At 37.5% G+C, this 19,562-nt stretch overlaps 1 protein-coding gene across 3 annotated transcripts in view; it reads right to left on the bottom strand.

Moving 5' to 3' along the window:
• Mdga2 (MAM domain containing glycosylphosphatidylinositol anchor 2) overlaps positions 1 to 19,562 on the bottom strand; it is an 870,813-nt gene that overhangs the window by 43,404 nt on the left and 807,847 nt on the right. The gene's annotated exons all lie outside the window — the stretch shown is intronic.

Below are 19,562 nucleotides of genomic sequence, written 5' to 3'. Positions count from 1 at the left end.
TTTATTTATTTATTTGTTTGTTTGTTTGTTTGTTTTTAATTTTATTTTTTTCTTATCAGTTACATTTTATTAACTCTGTATCCCAGCCGTGTCCCGCTCCCTCATTCCTTCCCAATCCTACTCTCCCTCCATCATCTCCTCCCTGCCCCTTTCCAAGTCCACTGATGGGCGGACCTCCTCCCCATTCATCTGATCCTGTTTTATCAGGTATCTTCGGGACTGGCTGCAAAGCCCTCCTCTGTGGCCTAAAAGGACTGCTCCTCCCTTGGGGGGTGGGGAGGTCAAAGAGCTAGTCATTGAGTTCCTGTTAGAAATAGTCTTTTTTCCCCTCACTATGGGAAACCAATTGGTTACTGAGCTACCACAGGCTACATCTGAGCAGAGGTTCTAGGTTATATCCACACCTGGTCCTTGGTTGAATGTCAGTCTCTGAAAAGACCCTGTGCCCAGATATATTTGGTCCTTGTGGAGCTCCTATCCTTTCCCCATCATACTAACTCCCCCTTCTTTCATATGATTCCCTGCACTCTGCCGAAGGTTTGGTCATGAGTCTTGGTATCTGCTTTGAAAACACTGCTAATTAGAGTCTTTCAGATGCGCTCAGTAGACTCCTGTCATACGTTCAATGCACATCCCATCTGTCTTTCTAAACGAGGATTGATCATCTTACCCCATGTCCACTCTCTTGATTATCTTTTTTAGGTGTATAGATTTCATTATGTTTATCATATCTTATAGGTCTATATAAATAAGTATATACCGTGTTTGTCTTTCTCCTTCTGGGATATTTAACTCAGAATGATCTTTTCTAGATCCCACCATTTGCCTGCAAGTTTCATGATTTCCTCCTTTTTGATTGCTGAGTAGTATTCCATTGTGTAAAAATACCACAATTTCTGTACCCATTCCTCCGTTGATGGACATCTGGGTTGTTTCCAGGTTCTGGCTATTACAAATAAAGCTGCTATAAACATGGTTGAGCAAGTATCCCTTTTGTGTACTTGATCAAAGTTTGGGTATATACCTAGCAGTGGTATAGCTGGGTCTTGAGGAAGCACTATTCTTATTGTGGGGATTTCTAATGAAAGAAGTGGGAGTTAGCAAGACCTGGAGGGAACAGGAGCTCCACAAGGAGAGCAACAGAACCAAAAAAAATCTGAGCACAGGTCTCTTTCCAGAGACTCATACTCCAACCAAGTACCAGGCATGGAGATAACCTAGAACCCTACACAAATGTAGCCCATAGCAGTTTAGTGTCCAAGTGCGTTCCATAGTAATGGGAACAGGGACTGCCTCTGACATGAACTGATTATATGTTTATCCATATAATATAGGATAAACATACTAAGATTTACAGACCTAAAAAAACTAAACAAGGACCCTAGGGAAGAATCATAATTCTCATTCAAAAGGGAAAACAGGATAGACACCAGAGGCTGTGGAAGACAGGGAACAGGATGGGAGCCTACCACAGATGTCCTTTAAAAGACTCCAACCAGCAGGTGATCGAAGCAGATGCAGAGACTCCAGAGATTAAAAAAAAAAAGGCTTTCACAGGCTCCGTGTGGTAGGCTCCTATTCTGTTCTCTGTTTTCTCCCTGTTCTGATGTCCATCCCATTTGCCTTTCTGAGTGAGGATTAATCATCTTACACCAATAGGGTATCAAAGCAGATGCTGAGTCTCATAGCCAAACTTTGAGCAGAGTGCAGGGAATCTTATGAAAGAAAGGGGAGATAGAAAGACCTGGAAGGGACAGGAGCTCTACAAGGAGAGCAATAGATCCAAATATCAGGGCATGGGGGTCTTTTTGAGACTGATACTCCAACCAAGGATCATTCATAGAGATAACCTAGTACCCCTGCACAGATGTAGCCCATGGCAGCTCAGAGTCCAAGTGGGTTCCCTAGTAAGGGGAACAGGGACTGTCTCTGACAGGAATTCAATGCCTGGCTCTTTGATCACCTCCCCATGAGGGAAGCACAGCGTTGCCAGGCCATAGAGGAAGACCATGTAGCTAGTCCTGATGAGACCTGATAGGCTAGGTGCAGATGGAAGGGGAGGAGGACCATCCCTATTATTGAATTTGGAAATGGCCATGGGAGGAGAAGAAGGAGGGAGGGTGAGATTGGGAGGGAATTTGGGAGAAGGCTACAGCTGGGATACAAAGTAAATAAACTGTAATTACTTAATAAAAGCTAAAATAAAAAATAAAACAAAAAGAAATCTTTTCAAGGAATTCCCTTCAGTGTTAATTTTGAAAAAGATGAAAATTAATCTAGTAGGGAAATTAAGAAAGGAAAGCTACTCATACATGAAACAAATTCATTAGTTTCTGTCATGCCACTTCCAGTATGGTTTGTCACCCAAAAGTCAAGAGTGATAAAACATTAAGAAGTCTGATGAAGGAAGCAGAATAAGTTTTTTTTTTTAGATGTAGAGACTGAACAAGCCTCAACATTAATAGTGGACCTATTAACAGGCTAGAAGCAAGAACTTACTTAATCCTATGTGTAAAACTGAACATGTATTGGTAAGAATCTTCATTAACAATGCTCCTATATTGCAAGTATTTATTTTTTAAATGAAATGAGAAAAGAATGTTGAGTCTTATCCAGCAACAAGTACAAACAAAGAAGTGTTTAATAATTGATACTGTGGGCTTGTTGGCATAGGTACAGAGCCGTGTGTCTTTTAATCGCTCAGATTCTCTCCCCTTCCCTCTTTCACTCTTTTATGTATATTTGATATTCTCTCATACATATAATATTCTCTTTATTTCTGACTTTTGTGAATGTCTTCTACTAACAATTTAAACTTTTGTTAAGTTATTGCATCTAATTCATTAGAGTTCTTAATAGATAATTATATAATTATTTGTTATTCCAAATTATATTTTTGTTTTATTTTACCTTGTTTTGATGGCTTATCCAATTTCATGGTTTTTTTTCTTAAATTCAATAATAGACACAATAGACATATTACGGAAAGTAGGCAAAGTTTATTTATAATAATGTCTGTTACTATCCATATCTGAAATACATTATATACACTCTTGTTTATAGTCATATGTCCTTGATATACTTTGTTATTTTTTTCCATGTACTAATCATGTGTCTCAAAATTCTTCTACTGTGAGCTGTTTTCGGCTAAAGGCAAAGATACAGTCTTTAAGAAATATACCTTTGTTCTGACATGCTCCTAAGGGCATTAAAAATGCTATTCACCCTTCATTTGACTGTGAGATCCTTTGATAGCTCAGATAAAGGTAGAGAAAAATTCCCTACTCTCCATTGGTCTTAGGCTTCTATTTTTGTTTGCCTCAAAGTGTCAAGAATTAAAATTTCAGTTTGCCTTGATGGTGATCCCTGGAGGGCAACGATTGTTTGAGTAGGAATTCCGCTTGCTAACATGGGTTGTGGATTTCCATGTTTCTTCACATTTTTTCATGTTAATCCTCTCTTTTATGTTTCTGTGCAAATATATGCAAAAATTAATTATATGTGCACATATTTTACATATATTGAGTTCATATGCTATATATGTGTGCATATACAAGCAAGTGTGTGTATGTGTATGTCTGTGTGTTTGTGTGCGTGTGCATACATTTGTTCTATGAAGGTGGGTAAGTCTTAACTGTACAGCTCAGACTCTTACTGTTGCTATTCTTTTGCTGTTAAACTTCTGGAAATGGAAATCTCCAATATGTATGCTGCTAATGCTTTTCACTTATTTTGTCTCACAAACAACAAATTAGTGGAATTAAAAGGAGGCTATTTCATATGTAATTCTTATAGCTCTATTCACAGAAGAGAGAAAAGAATATGCTATTGAAAAGTTATATGTACAGAGTAAAAGCATATATAAGATTCTTATCTAATATTCAGTCTTAGGAGGCTCAAATACTTAACTTTAAAAGACAAAATAAAATGTCTACTGTGAGATTGCATCTCCTAGAAATGTCAGGGAATTTAGGTTCATGAAGTCTCATCAACATGGCTGCCTAAACAAAACCCAAACAAAGATGACACTAATAAACATGTTAACATGGAGGAAGAAATTTCACAAGGTCCCAATGCTAGTCAAAGAACTACAGACAACTAAGAAACTCCGAGAATGGGAAAAATAGTCTTCCTTAGAGAATAGCACATTAATTAGATATACAATACCAAATGGTTAACCCTGAAAAAAAAATACAATTAACATTATACATACAGATCAGATTGTACTTATACATCTAGAAATATATTAATATATCACACACACAATTAAGAAAAAAGAAGCCAGAATCAGAGAAAGATAAAGGGTATAGATACATTTGAGGAGTTGGAAAGAGAAAAGAAAAAAGGAAAATGATACAGTTATTTTTAAATTTAGTAAATAAACACATAAGAATAAGATGAAATAAGAGAGATAAATATGACAATGGTTAAAGCACAAACTCACAACAGATTAAAGTGCAGAGAATAAGTGTTAAAGGATTACTTTGCCACAAATAGTTTATCTGTATGTTCTGCCCCTTCTCAAGACTCTGATGCTATTGCAAAAGGCCGGGGGGCTGACGAGTGTGAAAGCCATAGATTGGGGAGCACCAATGGAAAAAAGTGTCTTTTGGAAATGACGGAGACTCTGAGCTTATGAACTCCCAGAAGCTCTATGGTTCCCTGCCCAAGATCACAGTGAAGTGTGCTAATTGGATGGTTAAGACATTTGCAACCCCACCACTGACAGAGGAGCTAAGGTCAGTTGATAGCTTCTAGAAGAAGAGAGTATCTGGTCTTTAAGGTTGTAATTCCTGGCAGGTTAACACTACATGCATTAATATTTGGATAATATCAAGTGGACTCTGTTGGCTATTTTTACAAAAGACAAGTAGTTCAGAGGAGTTGGGGGTAGTTGTAAATTTTGGAGGACTTAGTGGAAGAGGTAGGGGTAAACATGATCAAAACTCTCAAAAAATTAATAAAATTGCATACTTTAAAAGTTTCTTGTCATTAGCATTCCCATTAAAAGGCGATGCGTAAAACTGAAATTTTAATAACTGTTTGTTTCACCAGAGATAACCTGAATATATTAAAATTCCTATAAGTAAACAAGAAGCAGAATTAAGTAGCAAAATGACTCAGATAATACGTATTTCACAGATGAAGAAACTTCAATAATTAATTAATTAGGGAAAGCTAAATCCTCACAATGAATCAATGAAATAGAAATTAATTCCATATTATTTCATATAATCAGATAGACTAAAGCATTAAAAATGTAACAGTATTAAAGTTTGGTACAGCTATAAAACTTCAAAAATGTCAGAACTTGTGTTGAAGGAAATGAAGTGAGTGCAACTCCACCTCACTAACAAATGAGACCATAAAGATGTTGTGGATTTACACAGGAGGCTGGAGAAAACATTGAGCATGTAGAGGATTTATGACACAGTCGACGTCTGTGATATGCTACCTGATAGCCTTGGTTTCTTTTAGCTCCACAGCACATGGGATAACAAATCACCAGGTTGATGGCACATATGCCTTGGTGCATATGAGGGACACCGAGCTTTAAAATCCTTACATCGCATAACTGACAGCAGCCAAACCTGCCCATCATATTTATATCTTTATTCTACTGGACATCAACTCTTTCCTGTACTCTAGAAATGAAAATTATTCTTTAAGAAAGTTTGCTGTGTAAAATGAACTTGAAAAAAATGAGCTACAATAAAACGACAAAGTGTGTCTGTCCACACAAGACATGAAGAAACACATATCTGTAAAATTCTGTCTTGCAAGCATACAGCCATGCTGGATATGCAAACTTGTCCAAGTTTGCACGGCAGTAAAAAAAAAAAAAAGTCACAGCTTTAAAAAGTGAACCTCCACTCAGTCACAAGGATAATCAGACATACGAATCGTAGAAAATGGCATAAGCATAAGCAAATAGTGTATAAAAATGAAATCATAGGCTATTTTTCAAATATCTCTAGAGGTCCAGTTTTCTTCAAAATAATGTAACTGCCAATACTACTGTCTTTAAATGTTAAGTTTTATATGTATGAACTTAAGACAAAAGTGTAATTATTCCAAACAGCAGATAAAATCAACTTAAGTCTTTCAGATCAATATATGGAAGCATGTATTCTACTATCATCAAGAGAGAAAAGTTGAAACAAGGTGCAGTTCCCTGGACAAGTAACTTTAATACCACCCCTGTCTGTAGCACATCAAGAGGGACAGACCATAGGTGTTCTGTTGATAAAACGAAGGTTCTGTTCAAGTACATCAGTTAGTGTGGCTACACTGATGTAGTTGTAACCTCCAAAGTGTATACTTCACATGTGTATTAAAAAAAAACAAAAACAAAAAACAATACCTTTGGTTCCAAGCCTTTAATTTAAAGTTGTAATGAAAGTATGCTTCAGTAGCTGAAATCATAAACAATTGAATATTATATATTACATATCAGCTAGCTGTACAAAATATACAAATGGAAAACTGAAAGCATTGTTTTCACATACACATGATGCACAAACATACCCATATATTGAGGATGAAACCACCAAACAGTTGGAAATATGGGATCCAGACTGTAAATACAGTCAACAGCCCCAATGTGCAGAGGAACTCATATCGATTTTCATGTAGATTTAAAATTTTAGTTTTTCAGCAATAAATCAAGTAATCCAATTAAAAAAATGGAGTACAGAGCTAACAGAGAATTCTCAATAGAAGAATATCAAATGGCAGAGAAACACTTAAAGAAATGCTCAACATCCTTAGCCATCAGGAAGATGCAAATCAAAAGGACCGTGAGATTTCACTTACACCCATCAGAGTGGCTAAGATCAAAAACGCAAGTAACAACACATGCTGGAGAGGTTGTGGAGAAAGGGGAAACCTCCTTCATTGCTGGTGGGAATGTAAACTTGTACAACCACTTTGGAAATCAATCTGGTGCTTTCTCAGACAATCAGGAATAGCGCTTCCCCAAGATCCAGCTATACCACTCCTAGGCATATATCCAAAAGATGCTCAAGTACACAACAAGGACATCTGCTCAACCATATTTGTAGCAGCTTTATTTGTAATAGCTAGAACCTGGAAACAACCCAGATGTCCCTCAACGTAGGAACGGATGCAGAAATTGTGGTACATTTACACAATGGAACACTACTCAGAAATTAAATACAAGGAAATCATGAACTTTGCAGGCAAATGGTGGGACCTAGAGAAAATCATCCTGGATAAGGCATCCCAGAAGAAGAAAGACACACACGGTATATACTCACTTATAAGTGGATACTAGACCTAAAAGATAGGATAAACATACTAAAATCTGTACACCTAAGAAAGCTAAACAAGAAGGAGGACCCTCGATAAGATGATCAATCCTCACTTAGAAAGACAAATGGGATGGACAATGGAAGTAGGAGAAAACAAGAAACAGGACAGGAGCCTACCACATAGGGCCTCTGAAAGACTACCTAGCAGTGTATCAAAGCAGATGCTGAAACTCATAACCAAACCTTCGGCAGAGTTCAGAAAATCATATGAAAGAAGAGGAAGTTAGTAAGATCTGTAGAGGACAGGAGTGTTAGAAGGACCAAATATATCTGGGCACAGGGGTCTTTTCTGAGAGTGATTCTCCAACCAAGGACCATACATGGATATAACCTAGAACCTCTGCTTAGACGTAGCCCATGGCAACTCAGTATCCCAGTACCCCAGTACGTTCCCTAGTTATGAGAATAGGAACTATCTCTGACATGAACTCAGTGGCTGGCTCTTTGACATCCTCCCCCCCCCAAGAAAGGAGGAGCCTAGCTAGGCCACAGAGAAGGACATTGCAGCCAGTCCTGAACAGACCTGATAAGCTAGGATCAAATGGAAGGGGAGGAGGACCTCCCCTAGCAGTGGGCTTAGAGAGGGGCAGGGAGAAAATGAGGGAGGGAGGGTGAGATTGGTAGGGAATGAGCGAGGGGGCTACAGCTGGGATAAAAAGTAAATAACCTATAATTAATATAAAAAATAAAAAATAATTAAAAATCCATTTTTCCCCTAATGAAGATGTTTCTTTCATATAACTTAGAGCTAGCTGATGTCCCGAAGTCTTCACAATATGGCTATTTTTTAAATTAAAAACTGTGGTTTTATTTTTCTATTTACTTATTTATTTAATTTTTTACCACAAGAGATAATTGAATAGCTATTGCTGAGAAGTTCTCAGGATTAAGAATAAAAAACATGTTAAATGCTTCTTTAAATTTTCAAAGGAACAAAATTAGATACTTTAAGCAAATTAGGCAAAAAGTCTGCAACAGACTTGAAACTGAAAGTGAGAAATGAAATTCTTCTGCCATTTTTTTTTCCTCATTCTATCTGGACAGTGACTTTCCTGCAACACTCTCATGAACCCCACCAATACGGACTAGATGAAGGAAAGCTAAAAGAGAGCATACACACTATCATTCCTCTTGTTTTGATGTGACTACCTAAAAGAAAGACTGACACTCCCTGCCGTTGAGGCTGCTGTTTGCATTCACCAGGAATTCTGCGAGGGAATATAAAATATAAAAATATGGACACTGCAGAGCCTAATCCATACTTCCTTTTGATTATCTACAGAATACATCTCTAAGATGTGATTTCACGGCTGCAAACCATTTTTTTTCATCATTAACATACACAGATAATACAAAGTTAGTGCTTTTATTGTGGTGTTTCTCTCCATGCATGCACTTTGAATATGTCCATCCATCTTGCCACTGTTTCCTAACCACCCTCTTTCATGTTCCTGTGAATCTATCTCATGATTTTCCTACTTTTAGTTTTGTGCTCCTTCCCGCCCCTCAGTACCTACAAATGAGATAAAAGATCCAGTATTCATTTTCATGAGACTGCTTATTTCACTTAACACAATGGCCTTGAGTTGTATCCATTAAAAAAAAAAAAACAACTATGCACGTATTCTATATTTTTATAGTACCAAATAAAAGATAAATAGCATGGATTTCAAAAGTACTATTGTTTTAGCTACATTTTTTAAAGAGAAGGGTTTTGTAGGAACTCCTCTAAGAGTTACTTCTCATAAACTATTGGAGATAAGTTCTTGCTCACACTCTCATCACCTTTATTCCTGGCAAGGTCTTCTCCAGATTATAAATGGAGGATTTTTCATTTTTGTCTGCCACATCTCTTTGGAAGCTCTTTTATATTACAGTTAAGTAGCTTTCCATGAAAGCCAAGTTCATTTTGTTGGACTGATTCATGCCTAGCCTCTCAATAGAAAGCATCAAAATTTGCTGATTAAAATTTCTGTCATCTCTTGAAGTATGAGGGCAACATCTACCTTTGATCATTGCATTCCACTGTCATAAATTTAATAGGTCATTGTCAATTTGACACCATCTATGGCTTTCAATAGGCATCAGACTGCAATAAAAGTGTAGTTTGGGAAGCATTAGGGATCCACAGTCAAGTCAGAATGCAAAGGTGAATCCTGCTTTGGTATAAATAAATCAGCTTAGCGGACATAAACTAGTAAGTGATGTTAACACCCTCTGTGCTTCAACTAGTCTCTTTCACTATTTGGCGATTTGGCTACTGAAATGATCTAACTTTCATGTGAGTAATACCTGAAAATTTTGGTCTCACAGTTTGAGTCTCAGAATAATGTCACATCATGAAACTGAGGAGTACTGGAAAGTTATGCTCAGAGGCAATTAGAGAAAGTGTGGATTACGTAGCAAACCACTTCTCTTTAAATAGGAATAGTCTTATGATTCTAAAACCATTTCTTTTCTTTTTTTTTTTTTTACTAATTCCTGATAACACATATTTAACCTCAGCACGCCAAATTGAACTTAGTAGATTTAAGATTTGGAATTGATAAACTCAAGTTATGTTTTCAGTTGTGTTGGGAACTGAGTACTCCACAGAGAAGCATCCAAGTTGAGGCAGGAGTGTAGGCAGCCTAGCTCCAGCTTGAGGTCATTTCTGCTTTACCACTGTTATTCTCTACGACAGTGGTTCTCGACCTTCCTAATGCTGCTACCTTTTAAGACAGTTCCTCATGTCGTGGTGGACTCCCAACCACGAAATTATTTTGGTGCTACTTCAGAACTGTAATTTGATACTATTACGAATTGTAATGTATATATCTGATAGGCAGGATATCTGATATGTGACCCCAAAAGGGTTGCAACCCACATTTGGGGAATCTCTGCTCTAAGACTTACTTCACTTCATCTGTACTTTTTGTCCTCCTATTGCAGCATGCACAGTCCATTTCTTTATGTAGCTTGGTTTGCTGTGACCACTGGCCAGCAATTTACTCAATTGATGACTTTCTTAGGCTGACCACAGATCTTGTGGGCTTAACAGTCTCTTTCCAGGCATTTTATATATTCTGTCAGCATCTCCAATACCAGTGAGCAGGGGATGCTAGGTCCCATTCTCTCCAAATCTGACTCTATCTGCCCGATTATGCTACTAAGGAACCCTCTGCCCTATGCAGGATCCAGAGCTTCTATGCAAAACCACACCTTTTTTGGGAGATGCTGGGAGGACTGCCATGGCTTTCCTGACCTACTTATTGTCCTTCTCCTTTGTACTAAAACATTTCTTTGTCATGTCTGGGAACACCATGCTGGTACTAGAAATTTTTCCCAATGCTTTTTATTCCTGATGTAAAGTGATTCAACATTTGGCTGTCTTGAGCACACCTTCTGCTCATTCTCCCAGCACAGGCTCCATTGGACTTAACGACTAAGCTTTCAAGGCTGCTGTTTTGCATGGATTTTTATAAAATCTGTTCGAACTCATTTGTACCTATTGCTTTGTTCTCAGTCGTGACCATTGAGCCTTACCTTTTTATGTTGTAGTCTTAAATAATAAAAGATCAGGGAATTAAAAAAGTATTAGAATGAAACAATACGCTTATTAATATTTAAAGTTCTAAACAACTGGATACATTGTTTAATTTTTTTTAAAGCTTTAGTGTGTGTGCATGTATTTGTGTGTGGATACATGCCTGTGTGATCACATGTCATTCACATGTAGGTGCTTGTGGTGGCCAGACGATGCTGGATCCCTTGGAACTGAAGTCACAGGTGTTGTAAGCTACTCACATGGATGTTAGGCTATTAACTCATTCTTCTGCAAGAAAAAGTGTCTTACCCACTGACTCCTTTCTCCATCCCTCCAACCCCCCAAAAGCTCTGTGTGGTGAGCTGCTCTGAACTGCATTTGATTGTCCTGGATCCTTAATATTCCTCGTTTTTATCTCTTTCAGCAGTAGTTATTAGATTATGAACAAAACAAGAAACTGTGGTGAGCCTCAGATGAAGACAGCGCTGAGCTGGACCATAGCTTCACTATTCCTGACAGGGAGTGTAGTTTCCTCCTGTGTTTTTCTGAGCAAGAGACAGTTGTCTAGGGATTTATGAAGTATTTTTGCAGGAAGAGTCCAGCAAACATTCTAGCACATAAAAGAAAGGCTTGCAAAGTATCTTTAAGGATATTTTTAAGGGAAAATACTACCCATTATTCATTCAGAAGAGATTTTTGTGACAGCCAGGTGCAATGTCCTTATTCAGCAAGAATAAAAATAGAAAGAAAGAAAAACAGATTAAGGAAAAGGAACACTACATACAGCTCAAAACTTTCAACCTAGATTCAAGCTGATATGGCATAGTTAAAATTGTAGCAGTAGGAAAATGAAAACAAAATCAGAGCACACCTTTGACCAAAGAGCCTTTGAAACTCAGAACAAAGCCAGTATCTCTAAAAAAATCAAAACAAAAATGAAACAAAAACAAAACAAACAAAAAAACCTATCTGAAGGGCTAGAAACAAAGCTAGTTCATTACACTCTTGAAGATTCATCTATGTATTTTTTTAAGTTAATTCAGAGTCCCAAGTGATACTTTGAAGATTAGAAAAGTTTCTCAGAATAATTTAACACAGCCAACATCTATTGATCAAATTTGATGAAGTAGGGTACATCGTATGTATTTCAATGATTATTTAATTTAACATAAAAACAATATGGTAGCCGTGTAATTGACTTTAAATTTTATTCATATTATATTTAACTAATTTTATTAAATTTTATAGATCATTGTTTCTCTATATAAAAATTTCTGAATAACTAAAAATAAGAGAAAAATAAAACACATCTAAGGAGATATACAGGCTATGTCATACTCAAATTTTTGTCTAAGATCTTCCTGTGTTTTTTGTGCCACTCTTTCAGGTCCTTTGTAATGTTTAAATCATAATTACTAGCATTTATTTTTAATTGTTTTTTAAATTTATTTATTTATTTTATGTATATGAGCGCTCTATCTGCATGTACAGCTGTGTGCCAGAGGAGGGCATCAGATCCCAGTACAGGTAGTTGTGAGCCACCATGTGTTTGTCAGAAATTGAACTCAGGGCCTCTGGAAGAGCAGAGAGTGCTGTTAATCGCTGAGCCACCTCTCCAGCCCCACTAGCATTTATTTTAGGAAAGATCTGAGGTGATTTGAGGGTATGGCGGCACCTGCTCTTACCTCAGCATTATGGAGGAAGCAGGAGTACAAAGACATATTTCCATCAACTTCTGTTACGATTGTCTGAAAAATTAACTTGTGTATTACAATAATTTTAAATAAACAATTTAATTAAGCACAATTGAAATTAAAATTTAAAAAACAAGGCAATCAAATTCATTAATTAATATATGATATCATGAACTGTATTATCCATATTTAAGAAAATCAATGTGGGTTTTTATTGCTTGAATTTTGGCTCAAGGATACTATAAAACAAATTAATTATGTATCTGAAATTATGCCTCTAACTGCCACAAGTCTACCACAATGTGATAAAAGTTATTTAGTTGAAAAGAACATGAAGAGAGCAGACATGGGGTAAGAAGATCAATCCTCGTTTAGAAAGACAGATGGGATGTGCATTGAACGTATGACAGGAGTCTACTGAGCGCATTTGAAAGACTCTAACTAGCAGTGTTTTCAAAGCAAAGACTCATGACCAAACCTTTGGCAGGGTACAGGGAATCATAAGAAAGAAGGGGAGTTAGTATGATGGGGAAAGGATAGGAGCTCCACAAGGACCAAATATATCTGGGCACAGGATCTTTTCTGAGACTGTCATTCCACCAAGGACCATCTATGGATATAACCTAGAACCTCTGCTCAGATGTAGCCTGTGGTAGCTCAGTAACCAATTGGTTTCCCATAGTAAGGGGAACAAGGACTATTTCTAACAGGAACTCAATGGCTGGCTCTTTGGCCTCCCCACCCCCCAAGGGAGGAGCAGTCCTGCTAGGCCACAGAGGAGGGCTTTGCAGCCAGTCCTGAAGATACCTGATAAAACAGAATCAGAATCGGATGAATGGGGAGGAGGTCCCCCCTATCAGTGGACTTGGAAAGGGGCAGGGTGGAGATGAGGGAGGGAGGGAATGAGGGAGCGGGACACGGCTGGGATACAGAGTTAATAAAATGTAACTGATAAGAAAAAAATAAAATTAAATAAAAAAAACAAAAACAAAATAATTTTGCTATGATGGTGAAATTTTAAGGTTATAAAGGTCTACTCAGATTAATAAGCTAATTTAAAATGTATGTCTAACTGCTTATGTCTTTACCAGTTTCTGAATGAATGTTGTTTCTCCTGCAACCAGCTGCTTGTGATCTGGGTTCACCATTAGGCTTTCTGGCCAATAAATTTGGTACAATAAATTTAATTGTAATTTTTTTTTTTTTAAAAAGAAAAGAACATGAAAAGCAAACTAGATTCGAGTCAGCAAACAGGCCACTTGGCTGAGAAGTCCAGCTGCACTTCTTTCCATTAGTTTCTCATTGAATAAACAGAAAATTAAATTATCATCCTCAAAGTTTAATTTATTTTTAATGTAATTATATATATATATATATATATATATATATATTACAATTTATTAACTTTTTATCCCCTCTGTACCCTCCTCCCTCATCTTCCCCTATACCTTTTCCTGAGACCCCTGATAGGGGAGGACCTCATCCCCTTCTATCTGACTCTAGCTTATCAGGTCTCATCAAGGCTGGCTGCATCATCTTCCTCTGTGGACTGGCAAGACTGTATGTCCAAAGGGGAGGTAATCAAAGAGCCTGCCACTAATTCATGTCAGAGACAGCCCCTATACCCATTTCTAGGAAACTGAACCCACTTGGAAATTGAGCAGCCAGTGGGCTTCCTTTGAACAGGGGTCTAGGTCTTCTCCATGCATGGCCCTTAGTTGGAGTATCAGTCTCTGCAGGCCACCCCTGGACCCAGGTATTTTGGCTCTGTTGTTCTTGTGGAGTTCCTGACCATTCCAGGTCTTTCTATCTCCATCTTTGTCCATAAGGATTCCGACACTCTGTCAAATTTTGACTATGAGTCTCAGTATCTCCTTCAATACCCTGCAGTGTAGAGTCTTTCAGAGTTCCTCTGCGGAAGGCTCCTGTCCTGTTCCTTGTCTTCTCCTACTTCCGATGTCTTTACTGTTTGTCCTTCTATATGAGGATTAAGCATCTTCCCTAAGTTCCTTCTTGTTGTTTAGCTTCTTTAGGGCTATAGATTTTATTATGTTTATCCTATATTATATGGCTAATATCCACATTTAAATGAGTATATATCATTTGTGTCTTTCTGTTTCTGGGTTACCTCACTCAGGTTGATCTTTTCTAGATCCCACCATCTCTCTGCAAATTTCATGATTTCCTTGTTTTTAAATGCTGAGGAGTATTCCATTGTATAAATGTACCAAAATTTCTGTATCCATTCCTCGACTGAGGGACATGTAGGTTGTTTCCAGATTCTGGATATTACAAATAGAGCTGCTACAAACATGGTTGAGCAAAAGTCCTTATTGAGTAGTGGGGCACTATGCCTAGGAGTGGTATAGCTGGATCTTGAGGAAGCACTATTCCTAATTGTCTGAGGAAGCACCGGATTGAATTCCAAAGTGGTTCTACAAGGTTAAATTCCCACCAGCAATGGAGGAGGGTTTCCCTTTCTCCTTATCTTCTCCAGAATAAGTCAATGTGGCTAATCATTTGCTGGTCTTTCTCCCCTTTGAGGACAGCATGTACATATAGGAAAATGCTGTACAGTGTTTTTCAAAGGCCAGTGATGAACATATAATCAGCTGGCAATGGGTTAATTTGTTTTGTGAAATTTTTATTGCATGTTTTTAATGCTTTACTTTTTTTATTCTTAATTCTGGCCTGGAGCTCTCAATTCAATAGATAAATTCAAGCATTAGAAGTCACACACACAACAATGACAACAAGAATAAAAAACAAAACAAAACCAAGCGACTCTGCCAAACAACAACAACAACAAAACAAAAAACAAACCACCACCTGTGTCTGCTCCCATGCAGTAGCATGTTGTCAATGAGCTGGGGCTGTCTCAACTGGTGTATGTTAAAAAGAAAAGAAAAGAAAAGAAAAACCTACTTCAAGGACACTGCTGTTAACAACAGATGGTATAGTGTATAGTTCATTTATGTACATTGCAAAACATTTTTTTTCTAGCTATTGTCCTAATTCAGGTTATAAGATTTTCTTCCATTACATAGTTATCAAAGTAAAAGTAGCACAATGTTGCACTTAGCAATTGTCCAGGATATAGTATAGTAGACAGCAGGAAAGTTTTCTTAGAATACATAAACACATATTTCTTCCTTGTGTGCAGGCTGAGTCAGCTGCCAGAAACTGCAGAATCTGGCTCATTTCAAGTCCTGCTTGGCCTATGTTTAGTTCCACAACTCTCCTTATCTGGACCATTGAGTTACCCAAAACATTTTTTTCCTCTTTGTTTGGCTCAGATGGTTTATAGGTGAGTAGGTTTCTAGGTTGGAAAATGCCATTTATCATTTTTCCACAAAGATGAAATCACACGAGGTGATACTCAACCTGTGTGGGTCTGAGATATATTTTCATAATGGATAAGGTTACAAGAGAAATAAATCCAAGATAAAGAAAGTATACTTTCAGATTCTCATAAATTTTAAGTGGATCACAGATTCCTCATTGAAAAACTTTATTATTAAATAAAAAGTATAAAAGTATGCATGTTATTTGTATCTTCAGACATATTGGCATCCAAGGTATATTCATAGTTTTTGTGTTTGCTTATGCATGTGTCATAAAGAATTGAGTCTGGCTGCACTCACCATAAAGAGTGGCATAGGCCCCAGCCTGACTGTACCACTGCACATGCAGAAACAGTATGCCTGGGTACCAGAAACAATCTACCCTGTTCCCACTCAATCCATAAAAAGCTAGTATAACTTACCTCTCCCTCTCTCATACTGTGTGTGTGTGTGTGTGTGTGTGTGTGTGTTTGTACATGTTTCCTAACCACTCAACTTTATCCTTCATCCCATAGAAAGATCTAGAGGTCTCCATTGTTCCAAAAAAAGTAGTATCAGCCTGTTGATACTGATTCTGTCTGTCTGCTTCATTTTTTCATACATAATATATGCACAATATATGAATATGTGTTTGTGTGGGTGCATGCAGAGGTCAGAGGAAAACCTCAGAGTTACTGATTCATAACATTTTGCCTTATTTCTTTGAGATAGCATCACCTTCTGAACCTGTGTGTAGGTTAACAGCTGACAACCCCATTGCTCCTGTTTCTGCACCTGGCTCTCCACAGGATGAGGGCAACAGCGTGCACACATTTTATGTGGGTGCTGGGGATTTGAACTCAGAATGCTTGCACAGCAGTTTCCCTTACCTGCTGAGCCATCTCTCAAGCCTTCTGGGTCATAATCCCTCTACACTATCATGAATATTAAAATTATGCAAAGTGATTATCTACTTTCCATTAAAATGCTCCCAACTGTGGTGAATCATTATGTAAACACAGCATGTAAGATAGAAAAAAATCTCCCATGTTCATGGATTGGTAGGATTAACATAGTAAAAATGGCCCTCTTACCAAAAATTAACTATAGAGTCAATGCAATTGCCATCAAAATACCAATGCAGTTCTTTGTAGACCTTGAAAGAACCATTCTCTACTTCATATGAAAAAAATTATAAAACCCAGGATAGTGAAAACAATCCTATACAATAAAATGTCTTCTGGAGGTATCACCATCCCTAATTTCTAGTTGTACTACAGAATAATAGCAATAGCAACTGCATGGTACTGGCATAAAAACAGACAGGTGAGTCAATGGAATTGAATGAAAGACCCAGAAATAAAATAAACCCACAGTCCTATGGACACTTGATTTGTCGGGAGCCATGACTCCAGCGGCCGGCTTTGATATTTAAATCTCGGCTGAGAGATGGCTTTTAGGAGGCCTAATGGCAGAGAAGAACTTGCAAGTCTATCTCCTTTTCTTTGTGACAGCAGGTAGGATAGCTTGTGAGGGTCACACCTCTTCCTCAGGCTCCTTGTGCAAATTAACCTATTGTTCTGAGATGTTTTACTGGCTAAAAGTAACTCCTGATAATAAAAGAGGTCAGAGGGCTGGAGGCAGAGGAGGAGGCAGAGACTTGAGACTTGCTGCTTACTGCAGCAGCCTGCTTTTTGCTGTGGCTGTTGAGTCTGGACCTTTAAAAAAGGTTTCCTGTGTGTTGTGTGTTTATTTTATTAATATTAATCCTCACTCCCGACTCAAGAACTGTTCGACTCTGCTGGCTGGCTCCGGCATTGATTTTTGACAAAGATGCCAAAAACATACAATGGGAAAATAAAAGCATCTTCAACAAATGGTGCAGGTCTAACTCGAAGTCTACATGTAGAGGAATGCAGGTAGATCAATGTTTATCACCTGCACAAAACTCAAGTCTAAGTGAATTAAAGACCTCAGCATAATACCAGACACACTAAACCCAAAAGAAGAGGAAATGGAGAAAGAGCCTTGAAGACATTGGCACAGGAGACTACTTGATGTGACTTGATATGTTGATGTGAGGTGGTAGTGAGGAGGCTCCCCTTATCAGAAGAATAGGGGATATGGGATAGGGGAAGTGGGGCAGAGGATGGGAATAGGAGGAGAGGAGGGAAGGCCTACGATACGGATGTAACATGTATAAGTAAATTAATTGATTAAAAACTCATGATGGTAATTTCCAAGACATAGGCCACAATTCTTAATGTATCCAAATTTTACAATGGGTATGACAATCCATATAGTTTTTAAAACTTGTGGCTAATTAGAGTGAGCAATTAAGGGGAAGGCATAAGTTTATTCAGAAAGAGACTAATAACTTCTCTGGTAATAAACATGACACGATAATGTTTGTAGATATTGAGAAAGATTGAACCATTTAATGGACATTCAAGAGATAAAATTTTTCAGTATTCTTGATGATTTGGATACAAGTAATGAATTACAGGGGGTCTATTTCTAGTCCAAGCAATGATCCATGATTCCCTTTCATTTTGGTGTGTAACACTGTAGTTGGATGAAGCTTCAGACATGGTAGGTTAGAACTTAGAGCTTTCCAGTTTGAGGGGCCTTCAAGAAAACAGTTTTGCATATGGGTAGATAATGTTCAGCTTTAACCATTTTGTCCATTCATATATTTTAGGTATTTAATAAATAATGCAAAACAATGACAAACACATATATGTGATAGCTCCTTTAAAGAAAAAAGATAAAGGAAGATGGAAATATGATAGGAAATTAAAAGCAAATAATTAAAGGCAAGACCATGAGCCTGGATGGGAACAAAGCATTTGCAGAAACTGTTTTACCAGGCAGAAAACTGATGAGAACAAAGGGTGTTACTCATTCTAATTAGATGTATGGAATCAATGAATATATCATCAGAGCAGTGAAAAAAATTAGCTCAGTATTAGCAAAACTGAGCTTTATTTGTCCGTAACGCATTTCTCAAGAAAAAGTAGGAAATGTAACAGCATTCTTTATTCTCTTCAGACCCAACTGCAGAGATATCATAAAACAAGATTGACAGTTGTTAGGGGGAAATTGCAGCTCCTAATGGAAAAAGGTCATGTTACAAACAGGAGACACATTAGCAGAGAGTGTTTTGTTTTTCTCATCATTGTATAAATCAGTTATTATTCAGGGTTTTCCTTCAAAGAAACAGGCGAACAAATGATCACATCAGGTAAAAGGTCACACATGAATAACAACACTTATAGGCAAATTGACAATCAGAGACTATCTTCTCTCTCCCCTTTCTTTCCTCAAAATGCCCAGGTGGAAGAAGCCTTCACAAAAATAAAACCAAGGTTTTCTTAAAGGGGCAGCAAGGTCCACGGGCAGGAGTCCTTCCCGGCTGCAATAACAGGATCTGCCTACAGTATGAAGTAATTTAGTTGTACCTCTCTCTCTCTCTCTCTCTCTCTCTCTCTCTCTCTCTCTCTCCCTCTCTCTGATTTTTAAAATGGAGTAGTTAGAAAGAAGCTATGATTTAAACTTTAGTTTATCTTGTGGATATCCATAGTTACCCCAGAGTCTGACAAGAAACTTGTACAAATTAAACACTTTTCAAAGAGTTAATCAAACTAGTATATTCATACACAGACTGCGACACAAAAATTAATCT

This window comes from Psammomys obesus, unplaced genomic scaffold, assembly GCF_907164565.1.
Source record: "Psammomys obesus unplaced genomic scaffold, mPsaObe1.curated_primary_1811, whole genome shotgun sequence".
Classification (NCBI taxonomy): domain Eukaryota; kingdom Metazoa; phylum Chordata; class Mammalia; order Rodentia; family Muridae; genus Psammomys; species Psammomys obesus.
This window is presented reverse-complemented; position numbering and strand designations above follow the sequence as displayed.